This window comes from Bombus huntii, unplaced genomic scaffold (assembly GCF_024542735.1).
Source record: "Bombus huntii isolate Logan2020A unplaced genomic scaffold, iyBomHunt1.1 ctg00000062.1, whole genome shotgun sequence".
Taxonomy (NCBI): Eukaryota; Metazoa; Arthropoda; class Insecta; order Hymenoptera; family Apidae; genus Bombus; species Bombus huntii.
Genome location: NW_026099323.1, coordinates 940907 through 960518, shown reverse-complemented (window position 1 = coordinate 960518; position 19612 = coordinate 940907). Strand labels below are relative to the sequence as shown.

The window sequence follows — 19612 nt, the reverse complement described above, 5'->3', positions numbered from 1 at the left end:
ACCACTGCCACCACGAGTCCATACCCATAATTGGTCGAGCCGAGGGTTCGCTACGCCCTCAGGGCTAACACTCGACCGCCCGTGGTACCGTTCATATGTCAACGGGGCCCACCTGGTACAGGTAAGATACTCGTATTCTTTTCATTTCTGTACGTGTTTACAAGAAATATACAAAACAGGGAAAAGGATGTTAGCGAAGGCAGTCGCGACAGAATGCCATTGCACCTTTTTTAACATAACTGCCAGCTCATTGGTCAGCAAATGGAGAGGCGATTCCGAGAAGTATATACGTGTAAGTTGCTTTGTCTATGTAAGTTTCTGTTTAGGAAATTCGAGGATTTGGGAATACAAATTATTTACTATATTTCCCACACAACAGTTATACATCTATATTACTCTCCGAAGAACGTCTTGCACGCACGCTGGTCGCCAACCGACTATCCTAGATTCTTCTAACATCTGGCAACAGTCTTTTGTCTCCACTAAGACCTTGACGCCCTCTAACCCTTACACACACACTCTCATGTACAGTGTAAATGTATCACTTCCCTAACACGCCTCCTTACATTTATACTGTACACTTAATTTTATTTACATACTTGTCGAATTAACAAAATATTTAACATTTATCGCTTTATTTACATTTCTCTTATTTTACATTCATCCATGACCTAAACCTTTCAAATTTCTCTCTACACAGTGCCTTCGTAAAAATATCCGCAGTGTTTTCTTCTGTACTTACTTTTATTATGTTTATCTTATTTTCCTTTACGTACTCGTGAACGTAGTGGTAATGAACTTCGATGTGTTTAGAATTTTTTGTAAAAGTTCCGTATTTTGCTATACTCATTACTCCAGAGTTATCCTCATAGATTTTTACAGGGTTATCGTCTACATTTACATCGAAGATTTTCATTAGTTCTCTGATAGTCATTACTTCGCTCACCGCTTCCGATAGAGCAACATACTCTGCATACGTCGAGGCTTTTGTCACACACCTTTGTTTTTTAGACTTCCATCCAATTACATTTCCATACAATCTAATTACATACCCAGAAGTCGATTTCCTATCTATATGATCTCCTGCCCAATCAGCGTCCACATAACAATCTATCGTTTCGCACTTTTCATTTCTTTTATAATGTAGCCCTAAATCTCTAGTCCGGTACAAATATTTCAATATTCGCAAGGCATATTTAAAATGTGTCTCGTTACAACAATCTTGAAATCTACTCAGATAATTCACACTATAACTTATATCGGGTCTGGTATTTACACTAATATACAGCAATGCGCCAATTAAATTCTTGTATCCAATGTCCTCTCTATTTATCTCAGCTTTTTCAATTTTTAAGTTGGTCTCCATAGGTGTACAGTACAATTTGCTGTTATGTAATTTATATTTGTTTGCTAATGATTCTATGTATTTCTTTTGGCTTAATCTCATTTCATTTTTTAAATAATCATACTCTATATTTATTCCAAGATATTCTTTTACTTCACCTAAATCTTTCATTTCAAATTTATCAGCTAATAATTTTTTTTACACTTTGTATCTTCCCTTTGTTTTTACTACAAATCAACAAATCGTCTACGTATATTAACAAATACACAACATTTTCTCCCTCTCCATAAGTATATAGGCACAGCTCTATATTGTTCTTTTTAAAACCTAATCTCGTCACATACTTATCAAAACACTCATACCAGTCCCTCGGACTTTCTTTTAACCCATAAAGCGCTTTCGATAATTTACAAACTCTATTCGTTCCGTCCGCATATCCCTTTGGTTGATTTACATATACCTCCGAGCTTACTTCACCATTTAAAAAGGCAGTTTCTACATCCATTTGCTCAATTATTAATCCATTTTGACAACAATATGATAGCAATATCTTAAAGGTCTGATTACTCGCCACTGGAGAATATATGTCATCGGCTACGTTTCTTTGTTGAAATCCCCTTACCACTAATCTAGCCTTATACCTGTCCTCTGATTTTTTCGTGTAAACCCATTTTACATCTAATACTTCCTTGCCTTTTACCCTTTCTACCAATTTCCAAGTTTTATTCTTATAGAGACATTCTATTTCCTTATCCATAGCCTGTTTCCAAACTTCATTATTTTCGCAACAAATCGCCTCCTCAAATGTACGAGGGATATCTACTTTACAATAATTTGCATGCATCTCGCAAATATTTTCCTTTTCTGGATACCTTACTGGAGTTTTCTTAATACGTGTAGATCTCCTAGGAGTGTTTGAGCTTTCAATACTACTATTATTTTCATCTTTCCTACCTTCTAACTCTTCCTTATCCATACCGACCAATGAATAGTTATCTTCGCTATCATTTCTATCTGCCTCTGATGAATTTTCCTCAAAACCGATACATTTAGTGTCTGTCTCTATGACCTCTACATGTCTAGCTATTGTTATTTTCCCACCTAATAAGACTCTGTATCCTACTTCACTATATCCTAATAGAATTCCCATATCTGCCTTCTTGTCCCATTTGGAAACTCTTTTTTGTTCTGGCCTTCTTACAAAAACTTTACTTCCATATAGATGTAGATTTTTAACACTTGGTTTTTTCCCGAAGAATATTTCAAAAGGTGTCTTTCTTTCTATAGTATTCGCTAATATTCGATTTTTCAAGTATGCCGCTGTACAAACTATTTCCGGCCAGTACCTTTTATGTACTTTCGCTTCCGCTAACAAGCAACGCGCCATGTCCATCACTGTTCTATTATACCTTTCCGCTGTCCCGTTTAATTCATGTACGTATGTTGGGCAATTATTTATTCTTATACCTTTATCCCTAGCAAATTTATAAATTCGATTATTTAAATATTCTTTACCATTATCGCATCTTAATATTTTTAACCTCTTGCCCGTTAAATTTTCGGCTTCATTTACGAACTGTACGAAAGAATCAAAGACCTCATCTTTTGATTTTATACAATAGATCCTAGCTATTTTACTATATCGATATTTTATATATCGATAAATGAAATGAAATATTTTTCTCCATTGAATCCGGTGGTCTTAAAGGGACCACATACGTCCGTATGAATAATTTCCATTATTTCCCTAGCCTTAGTTCGATTATTTTTGAAAGGTAAGTTATGCATTTTGCTTTCTATACACACCCTACATTTCAAAAGTTCCTTTTCAAATTCATTCGGTATGCCAGTCACTAGCTGCTCTTTACCCAAAATCTCTAAATATTTAAAATTTACGTGTCCTAGCATCCTATGCCATCTTTCCTTTTTACTCATACCACTACGTTCGGCGCTGTTTACTAAGTGCTTCTTCCCTTTCAATATACTTTTTATTCTATATGTCCCATTCTCTTTGAACGCTACAGCTGTAAGTTTATTATCCTCATCTATTACTTTCGCAATATTTCCTTTGGAAATAACCTTTGGAAAATATTGTCTGTTAGTTTACCTAAACTAATCAAATTTGCGGACATTTCTTTCGCGTAAAATACTTTCCTCATATTTATTTCATTTTGTTTTCCGAATGCTTCAAAATAACTTATAACATTCCCAACTTTTGTCGCTTTTATCGGTCTATTATCGCCTAAATATATATTTACCGGTTCTTTTAGGTCGATAGATTTATCGAAATAATTTATATTATTAATTATGTGATCGGTACAACCGCTATCTAATAGCCACACTATTTCGTTCTTACTTATTTCATTCGTCTCACTGCTGTTTGCTGCGTGCGCCGTTGCTGTCCATATGCCTGCTCTTGAGTTTCCATGCTCGCCCGTGCCGGTTGTTGATTGACGATGAAAGTTTCCACGTCCTCTGCTCGTATTGCCTTTGTTCCCTCTTCCTCTGCTTCGACCACGTGTTGGCCCATGCCAATAGCCGTTACTGCTTCCCGCTTGGACGCCATTTTGACACTCTCTCGCAAAGTGTCCTAATCTTCCACATCTGAAGCATCCTTCCTTTTTTGCAGAAAAGGCGTTGGTTTGCCTTTCTCCTCGATTGGATTTATTTTTCTTCTCTGCTATCTCTTCTTTCAATGCGTCTATTATGTCCGCTATGTAGCTGTATTCTTCGGGTAACGTATTCAGCATGTAATTCAGCTTTACCCTCTCACTTACTTGTGCGCCCGCACTTTTTAATTCATTGATTAATTTTTCAAAGTCGTTAAAGAATGATGCTGAATCACTGTAGTTCTCCAGTCTTATGTTTTCCAATCTCCTTCTGCATACGATCTGCAGTGCCGTCGACTCTTTCAAGTACATTTCATCGAACCTTTTTATTATATCATACGCCGTTTTTCCTTCCCTAACATACTCCAATTGTCTGTTCGATATTGCACTATAAATTATATTAATTGCCTTCAAGTCCTTTTTGTCCCAGTCTTCATCGTCTCTTTCGTTCTTCATTCTAGTTGTAACAACCTCGCATTCCTTATATTTGAGAAACATCGTGATTCTTTGCTTCCACATTCCATAATCCTCACCATCGGATATAGGTATCATGATTTCCGATCTCTCCATTTTAATTGATTCTTCCTTTTTTTCTTTTCTTACTCAAGCGTTCCTACGTGCTTGAAGTATATTTCTTTTTTTTCTCTGAAAGTTTTTTTTTTCTTTACTGAAAACTCACTCGCAAGATCGTAACCACGCACTAAATATCTTGCAAAACTAGTAACCACGCTCTGCTACCATGTTTAGGAAATTCGAGGATTTGGGAATACAAATTATTTACTATATTGCCCACACAACAGTTATACATCTATATTACTCTCTGAAATAATGTGTAAATGTTTCACTTCCCTAACAGTTTCTTTGTTCCTTTGTCTATGAAGGAGAGATTCTAGGTATAAAAAGATTTGATTTTATTTTTCGTCATTTATATATAAATAGAATAGTTGTTTGGAAAACGAAATGATATCATATTCGTGATGAGGCAATGAATTTAAGGAATTTCGAATATAATATTTAATGAATAATACATTTGTTAAACTGAACAGGTTTTATTTGAACTTGCCTATAGTCATTCGCCTACAATTATTTTTATCGACGAGATTGACTGGATTGCCACAAATAAAGGAGACTGTATATTGTCTGAACCTGCAAAGAGATTCAGATCAGAACTTCTTTCTAGATTGGATGGATTAGTGTCTAATGAGAATTCTAATGTAGTTCTTCTGGCTACAACTAATTTCCCTTGGTACGTATATCACGTTATTTCAATGTTTTCTAAGTAGAAAATATCGTAATATTTCTCCAAATTCCAAATATGTTATTGTGTTGTTTGAAGTATTCCTTCATTATTATTAGTATAATAGAACGATAATATTTATTGTAAATACGTTATTAGGGGCATTGATGCAGCTTTACTCAGGCGGCTCGAAAAGCAAATATACGTCTCACTACCCAATGAAGTTGCTCGACTTGGTATATTCAAATTATACCTTAGCAACCACTTATTAGAAAATAAAATTGCTTTGTAAGCAAGCGTGGCTACTAGAAATAAGCCCGATATGGAGGAGACTTGAAAAGAAAGAAACACCTGTTACCACTTTGAAATATGAATTAAAAAGTTATGAAATATTAGCAAAATTGTTAAAAAAAATGTCACCTACAGTTATGCAAATAGATAAATATGATACGTGGAACAAATAAATACGCAATCGTAAGGACAGATATTGAAAAATATAAATAAATGGATTATCGTTCGAGAAATCATTCGCATGTGTGTGTATGTGTGTGCGCGCATGTGTGTCATGTGTGTGCGTGTGTGTGCGCGCACGCGCTATAGGCTAAGTTTAAAATGTTCGGTTGTATTATATCCTTGTATTATATATGTCGGAGATGAAAGGAAAACCGGAGCCTTCCCTTTGCAATTTTGAGGAAGCCTTCTAATGCTTTAGCCTAGATTTTATCATAACTGTAATTAAGCAATTGTCATTTGTAATTGTTTGATATTTGTGAAAGCGAAAGTGGGTTCGAGGTGACAACTGGTCGCCGAACGTAGCCACGGTCACGGGATAAACGTTTTGCCTGACGAAGGTGTGGATCGGTTGTATTGTTCTCCCTAGAAATCACATAGAATTGTACTTTAGAGATGTCGATATAATGGGACACACGTTGTATTAGGAATCAATCTCCAGACAGAAACTGCCTAGCAACGGCGTTTGAATCTTTCTCGATGTTTCCAAAGAGTATACAACAAACTTTTGACAGAAATTGCCTAGCAACAACGATTGGAACCTTCTCGATGTTTCCAGCGAGCATATAACAAACAAATGCAGTCGTATAGCGAAAAAGATTTTCATCAGATATTCATTCGTGTGATCGCCTTGGAAAGTGATACATCGAGCAATTTACCGAGTGTCTCAGCAATTGTATTTTGTGTTTAAAATTATTCTACACATAGTAAAGAGTTATCCCGTTGACCGTAGATTCGTTTGAACCCCGGAACATTGTTAATAGCGTTAATTAAATTCATTATTCGTGAAACCTATCAATCGTTAATCTCATTATACGTTAAATTCATTATTCGTAAGACATATTATTCGTTCCTCTTATTGTTCGTTAAACCTATTAATCTTTAATCTAATTATTAGTTAAACTTATCGTTTGTTAATCTTATTATTTATTAAACTCATTATTCATAATATTTTGTAAAATCTTGTTTATTCGCGTAAATATATTCTGTTTCGTAAAACAATGGCTAATTATTCGTTCCTCTTATTGTTCGTTAAACTTATTAATCTTTAATCTAATCATTAGTTAAACTTATCGTTTGTTAATTTTATTATTTATTAAACTCATTATTCATAATATTTTGTAAAATCTTGTTTATTCGCGTAAATATATTCTGTTTCGTAAAACAATGGCTAATTATTCGTTCCTCTTATTGTTCGTTAAACTTATTAATCTTTAATCTAATCATTAGTTAAACTTATCGTTTGTTAATTTTATTATTTATTAAACTCATTATTCATAATATTTTGTAAAATCTTGTTTATTCGCGTAAATATATTCTCTGTTTCGTAAAACAATGGCTAATTCAAACGAAGGATCATTACGCGCCTTAAATCCTAATGATAACCCGACATATATATGTGAGTGTATTTTATCAAAAATATATTTTTTATGTTTTCTTATCTTAGTAATTATTTTTAAAAAAGTCTTAAAGTCTTATATGAAAATAAAGCTGTTCTTTATTTCAAATAATTGAAGTAAATAAATACAATGAGTTTTATATTTTATTATATCTTATATTATCGTTATATTGTTATTGAAAAAATTGATATAATCAACAGTTCTTCCTGTTCTCTTGATTGTTTCTTACTTGTTTCTGTTAGGGAAGTGAAACATTTACACTGTACATGAGAGTGTGTGTGTAAGGGTTAGAGGGCGTCAAGGTCTTAGTGGAGACAAAAGACTGTTGCCAGATGTTAGAAGAATCTAGGATAGTCGGTTGGCGACCAGCGTGCGTGCAAGACCTTCTTCAGAGAGTAATATAGATGTATAACTGTTGTGTGGGAAATATAGTCAATTATTTGTATTCCCAAATCCTCGAATTTCCTTAACATGGTAGCAGAGCGTGGTTACTAGTTTTGCAAGATATTTAGTGCGTGGTTACGATCTTGCGAGTGAGTTTTCAGTAAAGAAAAAAAAACTTTCAGAGGAAAAAATATACTTCGAGCACGTAGAAACGCTTGAGTAAGAAAAGAAAAAAAGAAGAATCAATTAAAATGGAGAGATCGGAAATCATGATACCTATATTCGATGGTGAGGATTATGGAATGTGGAAGCAAAGAATCACGATGTTTCTCAAATATAACGAATGCGAGGTTGTTACAACTAGAATGAAGAACGAAAGAGACGATGAAGACTGGGACAAAAAGGACTTGAAGGCGATAAATATAATTTATAGTGCAATATCGAACAGACAATTGGAGTATGTAGGGAAGGAAAAACGGCGTATGATATAATAAAAAGGTTCGATGAAATGTACTTGAAAGAGTCGACGGCACTGCAGATCGTATGCAGAAGGAGATTGGAAAACATAAGACTGGAGAACTGCAGTGATTCAGCATCATTCTTTAACGATTTCGAAAAATTAATAAATGAATTAAAAAGTGCGGGCGCACAAGTAAGTGAGAGGGAAAAGCTGAATTACATGCTGAATACGTTACCCGAAGAATACAGCTACATGGCGGACATAATAGACGCATTGAAAGAAGAGGATCAAACGGTAGCGTATGTAAAAAATAAAATAGAGATAGCAGAGAAGAAAAATAAATACAATCGAGGAGAAAGGCAAACCAACGCCTTTTCTGCAAAAAAGGAAGGATGCTTCAGATGTGGAAGATTAGGACACTTTGCGAGAGAGTGTCAAAATGGCGTCCAAGCGGGAAGCAGTAACGGCTATTGGCATGGGCCAACACGTGGTCGAAGCAGAGGAAGAGGGAACAAAGGCAATACGAGCAGAGGACGTGGAAACTTTCATCGTCAATCAACAACCGGCACGGGCGAGCATGGAAACTCAAGAGCAGGCATATGGACAGCAACGGCGCACGCAGCAAACAGCAGTGAGACGAATGAAATAAGTAAGAACGAAATAGTGTGGCTATTAGATAGCGGTTGTACCGATCACATAATTAACAATATAAATTATTTCGCTAAATCTATCGACCTAAAAGAACCGGTAAATATATATTTAGGCGATAATAGACCGATAAAAGCGACAAAAGTTAGAATGTTATAAGTTATTTTGAAGCATTCGGAAAACAAAATAAAATAAATATGAGGAAAGTATTTTACGCGAAAGAAATGTCCGCAAAATTGATTAGTTTAGGTAAACTAACAGACAATAAGAATACGGTTATTTCCAAAGGAAATATTGCGAAAGTAATAGATGAGGATAATAAACTTACAGCTGTAGCGTTCAAAGAGAATGGGACATATAGAATAAAAAGTATATTGAAAGGGAAGAAGCACTTAGTAAACAGCGCCGAACGTAGTGGTATGAGTAAAAAGGAAAGATGGCATAGGATGCTAGGACACGTAAATTTTAAATATTTAGAGATTTTGGGTAAAGAGCAGCTAGTGACTGGCATACCGAATGAATTTGAAAAGGAACTTTTGAAATGTAGGGTGTGTATAGAAAGCAAAATGCATAACTTACCTTTCAAAAATAATCGAACTAAGGCTAGGGAAATAATGGAAATTATTCATACGGACGTATGTGGTCCCTTTAAGACCACCGGATTCAATGGAGAAAAATATTTCATTTCATTTATCGATGATTATAGTAAAATAGCTAGGATCTATTGTATAAAATCAAAAGATGAGGTCTTTGATTCTTTCGTACAGTTCGTAAATGAAGCCGAAAATTTAACGGGCAAGAGGTTAAAAATATTAAGATGCGATAATGGTAAAGAATATTTAAATAATCGAATTTATAAATTTGCTAGGGATAAAGGTATAAGAATAAATAATTGCCCAACATACGTACATGAATTAAAGCGGAAAGGTATAATAGAACAGTGATGGACATGGCGCGTTGCTTGTTAGCGGAAGCGAAAGTACATAAAAGGTACTGGCCGGAAATATTTTGTACAGCGGAATAACACCAGCTCAGATAAATGACCCTCTAACTTACCTTTGTCCTCATCGACGTCAGTGATTTTAAAGCTAGTTATAAAGTGCACTTCTCAGCCAGCGTCCACGGCAGTCAATATTATTTAACGGGTCTTAACGCGATGTAAAAAGGGAAAAAGGAGGAAAGAAGGAACAGGGAAGCAAAGAGGAAAAACGAATTTTTCATTTTCTCGAAACTGGATCAAGTTTCAGGCTGCTCGCCAAAGAGTCTGTAGCCAACGAGACAAGATTAGACAAACCACGCTTTAAAATTCCCACAGAACTATAATAATCCTCGAAATCAATATGATTCGTCGATCCATCGCCTGATTAAAAAATGAGATAGGATGAGATAGGAAGTCGGCCTTTGAACTTTCAATAGTGATTCTCTGTAAATGCTTGAAATTGACGCTTGGATTCTTTCCAGATTCACTAGCTTTGCCCCTCTCTCCCTTTATCTATTTTCTTAGATCGACTTAGACTGCCACAAAATATTATCTTTCTTCTTTTCTTTTCTTTTCTTTCCTTTTGATCTTTTAAAGCCCTAAATCGCTGGCTATTTTGTATACTATATATTTTGTACATTCAATTACTCTGTAAGTCATAAGTACATATGTTTTACAACGTTATTTGTCATGTTTCAGTTAAACCCCAGAAAAGCCAGAAATATATTTGCAGCGTGTTTTAAGGCGTCCCTGGCAAAGATCTCAAAAACGAGTTGCGACACAATTTAAAGCGACAAATAGCACCGCGTATCTCGTTGTGGTAACACACGGTTCGCCAGCTTTTTAAAAGCGCTCTCCGTCTGCTTTTTCCTCTCTTCCCTGTCTCTTCGTTTTTCCTTAACAAGCAAAACCATTTTCGCGAGGACGAGAGTACGGAAATGACGTACTGGCAATTTTGTTTTGTGATAATACAAGCAGCTCGGTTTCAGTGAATTAAACTTGGCCCCAAGCTTCTACTTATCCCTACCTTCCTTTCCTTTATTTTCCCTTCTATATCTGTTTTGCGGTTTTCCACATTTCCATCACAATAAACCATGTTTTTTCTCGATTTTACATGTTAGCCAATGATTCACGGCAAAAGCGTCGACTGTAAAAATATTTGTAGTTGCAATAGCAACAAGTATGTTTTCTCAAATAGAAAATATTGGGAGCGTACACGCTGGCAAAACAATTCATGAATAGCTCGTCCTCTGCTTGTTATTTGTTTCGATACTGTTAGCAAACAAATTCATGAAACATACTGGTGTAGCGTAAAATGAACATAAAAGTTTTGCGTACACTTGAGAGCTGAACTTTGGCTGTTATACGTATATTATATATATACGCACACAGTTATGTATATGTATATATATATCGGAGATGAAAGAACACCGGAGCCTTTGGAATTTTGGATAATCCCGCAGCATTGTAACCTAGAGTCTACTATAGCTGTAATTGAACAATTGTAGTTATTCAATCCGATTGTAATTGTTCGAGATTAGTGACGGTGAGCTTTGGCTCGAGGTGACAGTCTGTCGCCCAACGTAGCCGCGGTCAAGGGATGAACGCTTTGCCTAACAAAGGTATGGAGTAATTCTATAGCTCTCCTTAAAAGAAATATTCGTGGCGACACGCGACAGTAAACATTCCAACGGTTTCTGTCCCGTGGCTCGCCACACGCAGACCCTATTCTTCGAGTAAGATGATTGCCAGATGTCGATGCGTCTCCGCAGTACATGTTCGGCCCGAGGGCCCGTTATAAATCTTAAGGTTTAGTTAACTAAAGTCCTTCAAACAGACAAACAGTCTTTGTCCCAACTACGGGAAGATAGGGGAGACATATTTTTCAACGAGCGGCGTATCCCACTAGCAACTTTCCCTCGAGGGCGGCTAGCATCTTTTTCTAACCACCGATATGGAGATTGACCAATTAGCAGCAACGTCAATTTCCCTTACTTTCTAAACGAAGGCTTTTCTCGACGAATCCGATGATCTCGTATCCTTAGACACACCCCATCATAGTTTTCCTCTGTGGCATCATCGGGACGGGAAAGGTCTGTTGTCATCCCGTTGGCCGCGGATTCGTTATTGAGCCCGAGAGCATCGTCACTAGTGTCGCGAGTGCCGAACCGCCGTGATCAATTGTCAAGACTGTAATAATTCTATCATTGCAATAAACTACGCCTGTGTGTACCGTATCAATGGCTAATCCTCGAGAAGATTCATTTGACGCCCACAACCCCATTCCCAGTGCCAATCCGACATGTATAATCGTTAAATAATTTGTGGCGTGTTCATTATATTATTTTTAAATATTGTCAAATATACAAGTTTATGTTAACCTTGTTAATTCAATGTTAAACTCATTCTATCCACCCCTGTTATCTTAATCGAAACAAGGGAACGATTAATTCGCGGCGTTGATTGTCCGAATCGTAGCGAGAATTTACGCCTCTCGCTGACTCGTTTTCCTCGCGACTGCGTCTCTCCGCGAACGGTCGTAACAATTATATCGATATACATAGTCATACGCTATTTTGAACCAAGCAGTACTTCATTATTTTAAAACATGTAGTGCTGTGTTATTAGAAAATGCATTATACTACATAGTAGTGAAATATATACGAATAATATTATATCGTACAAACACACATGATGGAATGATTTCCACATGAACACGGGTTAGATAAAAACCTCTAAGGTTAAAAAATTAACTCGATGTTTTTATTAATTGAATGTGTGTAGAAACTTAGATTGCTCGTTGTTGAAACCGTCGAACATATTTAAAATAATAAATTAATGTACAGCCTGTATACGTGAGTCATTAGTACAAAGTATAAATCGCAAAATGAAATCGCGATTAAATACTCGTTAATGCTCGAGATACTGTAGATACTGTTAGATACTGTTTCACGTGACTAACTGATAATTGATTGATAACTGATTGCTAACTGATAGATACTCGGTATGTACTGCCCTGCTCGCGATCGAGTCCGTTTATTTATACTAGTCGGGGGAGATCGGAAAATCCAAATTCGTCTTTATTCGACGGTTGCATGTAGCGGCGACATCGTTTTGCCCGAAGTTTATTTGTCATTACGTTTCATGCATCAAGGCTGTGTCAATGACCCGAGCCAAACAACGACATGAGTGGCTCTCGATTCGCGTCGTCCTGTGACTCCTGTGCCGCTACACGCGTTAGTCACTGTGAATAATTATATCATATTATTGAAAGTATCTATTATATTTCGATGTACTCAGTTTTTTAATATTTTTATGTTAAATTATATTATTCTTCCAGAGCTATATAATTTGACGCTTTCACTATTTGAAGTTTCCTTCTATGAAACTATTCCTTTCAACGAAAACCATGCCATGCTTTGAAATACAACTTCTCAAAACACTTAATGTAAAAGTAGGGAGGTCATGATCCATGCTGATATATACATATTTTCCCATTTGGAGTTAACATCGCAAAAAGTTTCTTCTTGCTTAAATTTAATTTGCGATAAGTATCTTCTGTTTGTTCTTCAGTCATAATCACAGAAATAAGTGATCGAAAAGGTAGTGTAGATCGAAATATAATATAATATGCTCAAATATACTAGTACTGCTAAAGTATTCAACAAGGGCGGTGGTACAGGCAATTGTCATCGAGAACAGATGATTAGCAACTGTGTCATTGTAAGTAGCTTGTTTCTTCTTGTTCCTTATTTTGAGATTTAGCTTCTCTTCCTTACATTCATTAACTCTTTGTATTGTCCTTATTTCCCCTTCCTTTTTCACCCACTTAGGCGCGCATTTCTTCACCCACGAACAGAATATGTAGCTGATCTTCATCGAACAAGCTTATCCGAACGTCTCACAACTTTACGGGTACTTGCACATAACTTTAATACGCATCTTCATTCGTCACTTACTCATTGAATGGATTTGAGAGACAGCGATTCTGACGTGTTTTCCTTCGAGCATTATCATCTTAGGAGTGTTCCTATTGGAGTATATATGTTTCGTAACGGTAATAGATACACCTAGTTCGATGGACTTTCTTCATACGGAGTAAATTTCTGATGCCTGGATTTACTATTATGAACCAATGCTTCATTTGTGTAAGTAGTTTCAGAAAACAGTCTGAGTTTAATTTGGTAGGTCCGTCATTTTAAAGATATCTTCTAGATACGCGAAACAGCGTACTATATATTTAGTATAGTTTAAAATGATATCTTATAGAATTCTCAAATCCGAGTCGAAATTGTATTCGTGAGCAGTTGCAATTATCATACAGGCATGTATGTATGTTTCACTTCTTTTTTTTTTTATTTTAAGTGGAGGAAATCCGCACGGAAGCCAGGCCGCTTTTGAGGAAGGCGGCGTGGTAGTGTCGGACTCCAACCGACTAAAACACCTCCACGATAACTATCCCGGCTGCGATCGAGAGAGGCCCGGGAACCGGTGTGAGTGTCGCAACGGGGCCTCTCCCCCGCGCGCCTAATACCACCGCTGATAGGGCCGGTGTGTGACCATTGTCACACCCCGCCTCGTCGCTGGAGCCACCGCGCCAGGCAGCCCGGTTTCCCTACCGGACTGCTTGGCGGCCCCGAGGCGCTGAGCCGCCAGCGTCCAAGCCCGAACCCCATGGAGGGGGGGGGGGGCGGGCCCAGCGCTCTTCTCCAACGCCACAAGGAGTTCCCAGGCGATCACCCATCCAAATACTATCCGTTCCCGGCGCTGTTTAACTTTCGTGATCTGGCGGGAACGAGTGCACTCTGCGCGGCCAGGGCGTTGGCGCCATGTATGTTTTCACTTAAAGCCTTTTTGATTATGTGGCATCAGAATTTTCTTTGCACGTTGTCTATTTACAGTCTTGGGTGCAGGGGGACCATATTTGAAGCTCTCGAAAAATTAGTGAATAAAATTATTGCCAAACAGATCGAGAGAAAAGGAGCGTTATATATTCCACTTATTAAATTATCAGACGTTAAAAATTGTTTACTTTTCATTTTTGCTATTTATATTATTTTTAAAATAATACTGGCATTGACAATAAAATTCGATAGGGTTTGACATCTGTGCTTTAGTGATAAGTAATTGTTACGCAATACATCTGTTCAGTTGAGACGTACTGATGAACTTCACTATACAAATTGTATTATAATTTATAGCGTAGCTTTATAGCTGTTCTGCTTTTCCGGTGTAGCGCTTACATTCGGATTTTTGGGGGTTGACGCCTCTGCTCCTTTTTCAGGCTTTTGTGTTTTCAAGGGTTGCAGAACCATCCTTGCCTTCGTGGCGGGTGGCGTCTGCCTATGTGACGACATCTGGATTACTCTCGCGGCGTACTGTTTGTACACACGAACACGCCCTGTCAGGAAATCTTTAAAGTATGACAAGGAAGTTGGCTGATGTACTTATCAACAATCACTGGGCTTATTTAGAACCAGGCAGGCAACCGCCAGAGGCAAGGGAAGTGAAGAGGCTTTGCGAGGATTTGTGGAGTAGAACTAGACCTCCAAATCCCATAATCCCGGGAAGTAGAACCTCGGAGTTGTCATTATGTGAATACTTTCTTGTTTCACATGATGTAGTAAACCAAACTTCTTTCAACTTTTTTTAACAAACTCTTTTGAATCGTACAACATTTTCGTCCGATTACGATCTCTCTCACAATTGTATAGTTTTATTTATGAATATTAGACAAGTAAATATTTCGTTTTTTTCGTCCAGATACACTACAACTTGATATAATTTTATATTATTGTTGCTGGATCACATTGCATAATTTTTATGCCGACTGAAAAATGTTAAAATTCTACACGTAATTTCTTTAGAGATGATCGTACATTCAAATCATACAAATACATTCGTCTATAAAATGATGAAATTTTCCATGATCAGAATGTTGGTGTATGCTACGTTTCATATCGCACAAGAATAATTAGCTCCATTCCTTCCAATGACGTTATTACAGAAATTCATACTAACCACATGGTCAGCTGATCTAAGTGCACGAACGAAAGAATCCATCCGATATTATTTTTTTCCTTTTATATATCCATATGTATCATTTCTCTACTACCCAGCATGTGCATATTCTAAACGTATCACGTGCATCTTCTTTCTGTTTCTGTTTCCATCTCAGAGTTCGTAACACAAGTATATCATTTCTAATTTTTCCAGTTCTCTTCTTCTTTTCTTTTATCTCAATAATCGTTTAGTACTGCATGATTCTTAGGAACTTCATGGATACTCTACAATATCGCCCATCTAACGGATTGCAGTCAAATTATTTTTCATCGCTACATTCTTTCTTCAATACTTGCTACACTGCATAACGTACTTTCGTAATTTCTAGAGTTTTCCTCTACGGTGAGAGGCGAATAAGATCCAGTGTTTCACTGTTGAATGTTTCAAATGTTTACATCGTTGCAGAAAACGTTGATCGTTTAATGAAAGATCGTTTAATACGACCTACTATTTTAGCATAGCCTTTTTTGTTAATACCGGCGACTGCGCTCTGCTCACTCTTGTGTTATATTTTACAGACCTTTCTAAGGATTGTGTTACCATGTTTCAATACCTGTTAATAAATTTTGTAATTTTTATGACGAAATAGTTATTTGTAATGTATATATAGTCTTATTTTGATAAACTAATTGATTTACTTGCAAAATTTAATGAGAAATAAAACAGTAAAATATTTTGTAGAGATATACGCTATCATTTTGCTTTCAAAGCACCTTAAGAGTAATCAACAAACAATATGACAACATTCTATTTAGATTTCCTTCTATAACTTTCCCATCTTTTCCACATGTATGTCATTTATAAAATATAACATTTGGAAAATAGAAACTCGTAAAAAATATAATATTGAGAATGTTCTCATTGCTTCTTGTACCGTACATCAAACGTAGTGTCACATTATATCACAATCAATAAAAATATAGCAGCAGAAATGGAAAATGTAAATAACCCACGAGAGAAAGGAGGGTATCACTTGTGAATACACCACACTCCCATGATCTATTGTCTCAGTCTCAATTAACTAGAAGTGGTTAGAATGAAATAATTACGTAACTGTAATGCTGGCCGTATGTCATATCAACAATGGGAACCGAGGCAGTAAAACTCGATAGCGACACATACCCGACGGCAACACGTGCTTGCGTAGCGGTTAAGAAAAACCGACGGCTAGTAAATGAAAGAAGGCCAAATGCAGTCGAATAAAATCAAATATTAAAAACAGGACCTAGGCTAATTAAGATTCTCTTAACATGTTCACTACCAGCGTCACACTGTTATGACGCATCGATTTTCATTCAGAGCTCAGAATCATAGATATGCGAAGATAGTCAATTTTTGTTATCTCTGCATAAACAAATGAATTCTACCGTGAACTTGGCAAGTATGGTTGAAAACGCTCAAATCTATAACCAGCGCGTGTGATCTAAGTTTATATTATATCGCTAAAAAAATTTATTACGACAAAGTATTAACTCGTCTCCCTGTGTGTTCTCTAAAACTACCTAGTTTTGCAATTGCAAAAATACATAACAGATATGTAAGCAGTCTAGAATATATATTATTATAATATAATACATAACCGTCATAAATTAATAAGTAAATTTTCATATCCAGGAGACCCTTAACGAAGAACAAACGAATATGATAGTTTAAGTGATGAAAGCAGAAAATATGATGGAGGCATTACAGGTTCATTTGAAATTCGTATTGAGTTGCCCGGAAAATTCATTCCGATTTACATTTCAATTCGATATACATTTGTCGAATTATATATGTAATATAAAAAAAAAGGGGGCTTGGTCTATCAAATATTTAAGTTCGAGTTTTCTGGGGATAGTATAAGTTGTAAATTTAGAGTATAAACTAAGAATCATAAGAGTGCTGGGGAAGAGAGAAAGAGAGAATGTAAGTAAGAGTGTATGCCTTGGTGACGTCAAAGCTAAATGAGTAGTGAGTATGAGTGGGAGAAGGGTGCGAGGGTTGAGGGTCAGCACTTTTTTGACCTGGGAAGACAGAAGTTGTGAGCCGAGTGTTAGAATAAGACGTACGAAGATATTATAATCAGTTCTTGGATTGGGTATTGCTCGTTAAAATAAAACTAAACTTCACTTCAAATAGAACATCCTTTCTTATTCTTATTCTAGACTATTTAGATACTACATATAAGTACCATTTTGTTCCACAACCTTTCTTCATCTTTCAGGCAACTTAAATATTCCATCCTACCAAAACTTCTAGGATTTCTGACGAAAAACTTTTCAATATAAAATAAAAAAAGTGATGGTCCTCTTGATGAAGATTGTGATAATTCTCATAATAGTTATTTGGAGAAAAGCAAACATTGATCCGTTTTACGTAATTTTGCCGGAAAGGAAGAACTAAAAATAAATCTTCCAAGCAATGCTTCGATTCTAAATACATTTGATTTAATATTTGACGATAATCTCATGTAGAACATTGCGAATTGGACAAATGCTCGGGCTTTGTTTGTCATATGGTACACGGGGATCTTCCAGGTTACAAGAAGAATGGAAATCAACTTCAGTTGAGGAAACAAGACAATTCTTAAGATTATGAATTGCCATCGACAACATTCGAATGCATTATATTATCACTCTTCATTTAGCAAAATAATGCCTCTGTCACGTCCCGCGACTCGCACGATCCGTAGCGCGAAAGTAAAATTTAATTTCTTTCAAATCAAGGTAATTTAAAACGTTTATTTGAAACCGTGTTTACAGTATTTGAAGTGAAAGGCAGTTAAGGCCGCTAAAATCTATATCTTGCGAAAACTTATCTAACTATGTCTTTATATTTGCCTAATTATGTTTCTACAGCGATATTACGACAATTTAAATCGGAAACAAAGTCGGCAGTTGAACAAACGTTGGGGATCTTCCCAAACATTTTCAGAAGAAAGACCCCGACGTTTTTTCATCTCCGACGGATATAAATGTAGCGACTCAGAGAAGTCAGTGAGAATATTTACCGTTCGTATCGAGTAATAATAATTATTATCGTTCGTCTATTGAATAATATTAATTAATTACCGTCCATCAACCGAATAATTACCATTCGAAGAGTTAGTTATCATTTTGTCAACCGAAGATTCATCATCTTGTCCACCGAAGGATCACCATCTTGTCAGTCTGCCAGTTAATTATCAATATCGAAATCGTGTAAGATTTAAATAAATCATTACACATTGTAAATTTACTTTCGAACAACTTTAATCCTCTCCCGTGCCAGTATTCCCGCACATAGCAGGTTAGCCGAAAGTGAAGCTTATTGGCAGTTGCATTAAACGTCAGTTAACGCTACCTTGTCGTCGGCAACTAAATAGAACGTAATAATATATACAGATATAAAATTTGTGGTGGCAGCGGTGGGATACGCTCCACGGAGGAATAAAGTTCTTACGACTAATGACAAAATAAACAGAAAACACGTCGACTGTGCGAGACTCACTGAGTGAGGATACGTTCTTGACGTTGTCAGAAAAAGTGAAAGCGTGGGATGAACATTTTCGCGTATTAACCGATATGAGCTTAAGGGTTGTTAAATTAGAGGAAAACGCGCAGATAACAAAACTGAAATACCTGCATCATCGCCGATAACACCGCGAGAGACCAGAGCGATCAAGGGTAACTCGCAACCGATTAAGTTAAAAGACGCGATCGAATCGGTACCAGTGTTCGACGGCCACCAACCGTCTGTATTTCAGTTTTTAAGAGCGGGAGTAACTATGACTCTCTTAATGCCTGTTAACGGCATGCCTACCTCCCAGTGGTACCGTCGGTAACATATGCGCCGCGTCAGCGTGGGGATTTGTCGCCCGCAAGCGGCGTTCATGGTTAAACGGAGTGTGGTGATGAAGGAGCGGAAAACAACATTTATTTAATAAGTCTGCTTGCCGATCAACGGTTTATAACGTGATACATTGGAGACTTTAAATATAAAAGGAATCTGTTCTGTTA

General features: G+C 36.6%; 2 pseudogenes; one reads left to right on the top strand and one right to left on the bottom strand.

Moving 5' to 3' along the window:
• Positions 1-167: 167 nt before the first annotated feature.
• LOC126876032 (katanin p60 ATPase-containing subunit A-like 1) lies at positions 168-7257 on the top strand (annotated as a pseudogene).
• Positions 7258-14279: 7022 nt separating this feature from the next.
• On the bottom strand, positions 14280-14398 carry LOC126876081 (5S ribosomal RNA; annotated as a pseudogene).
• Between the last annotated feature and the right edge of the window lie 5214 nt (positions 14399-19612).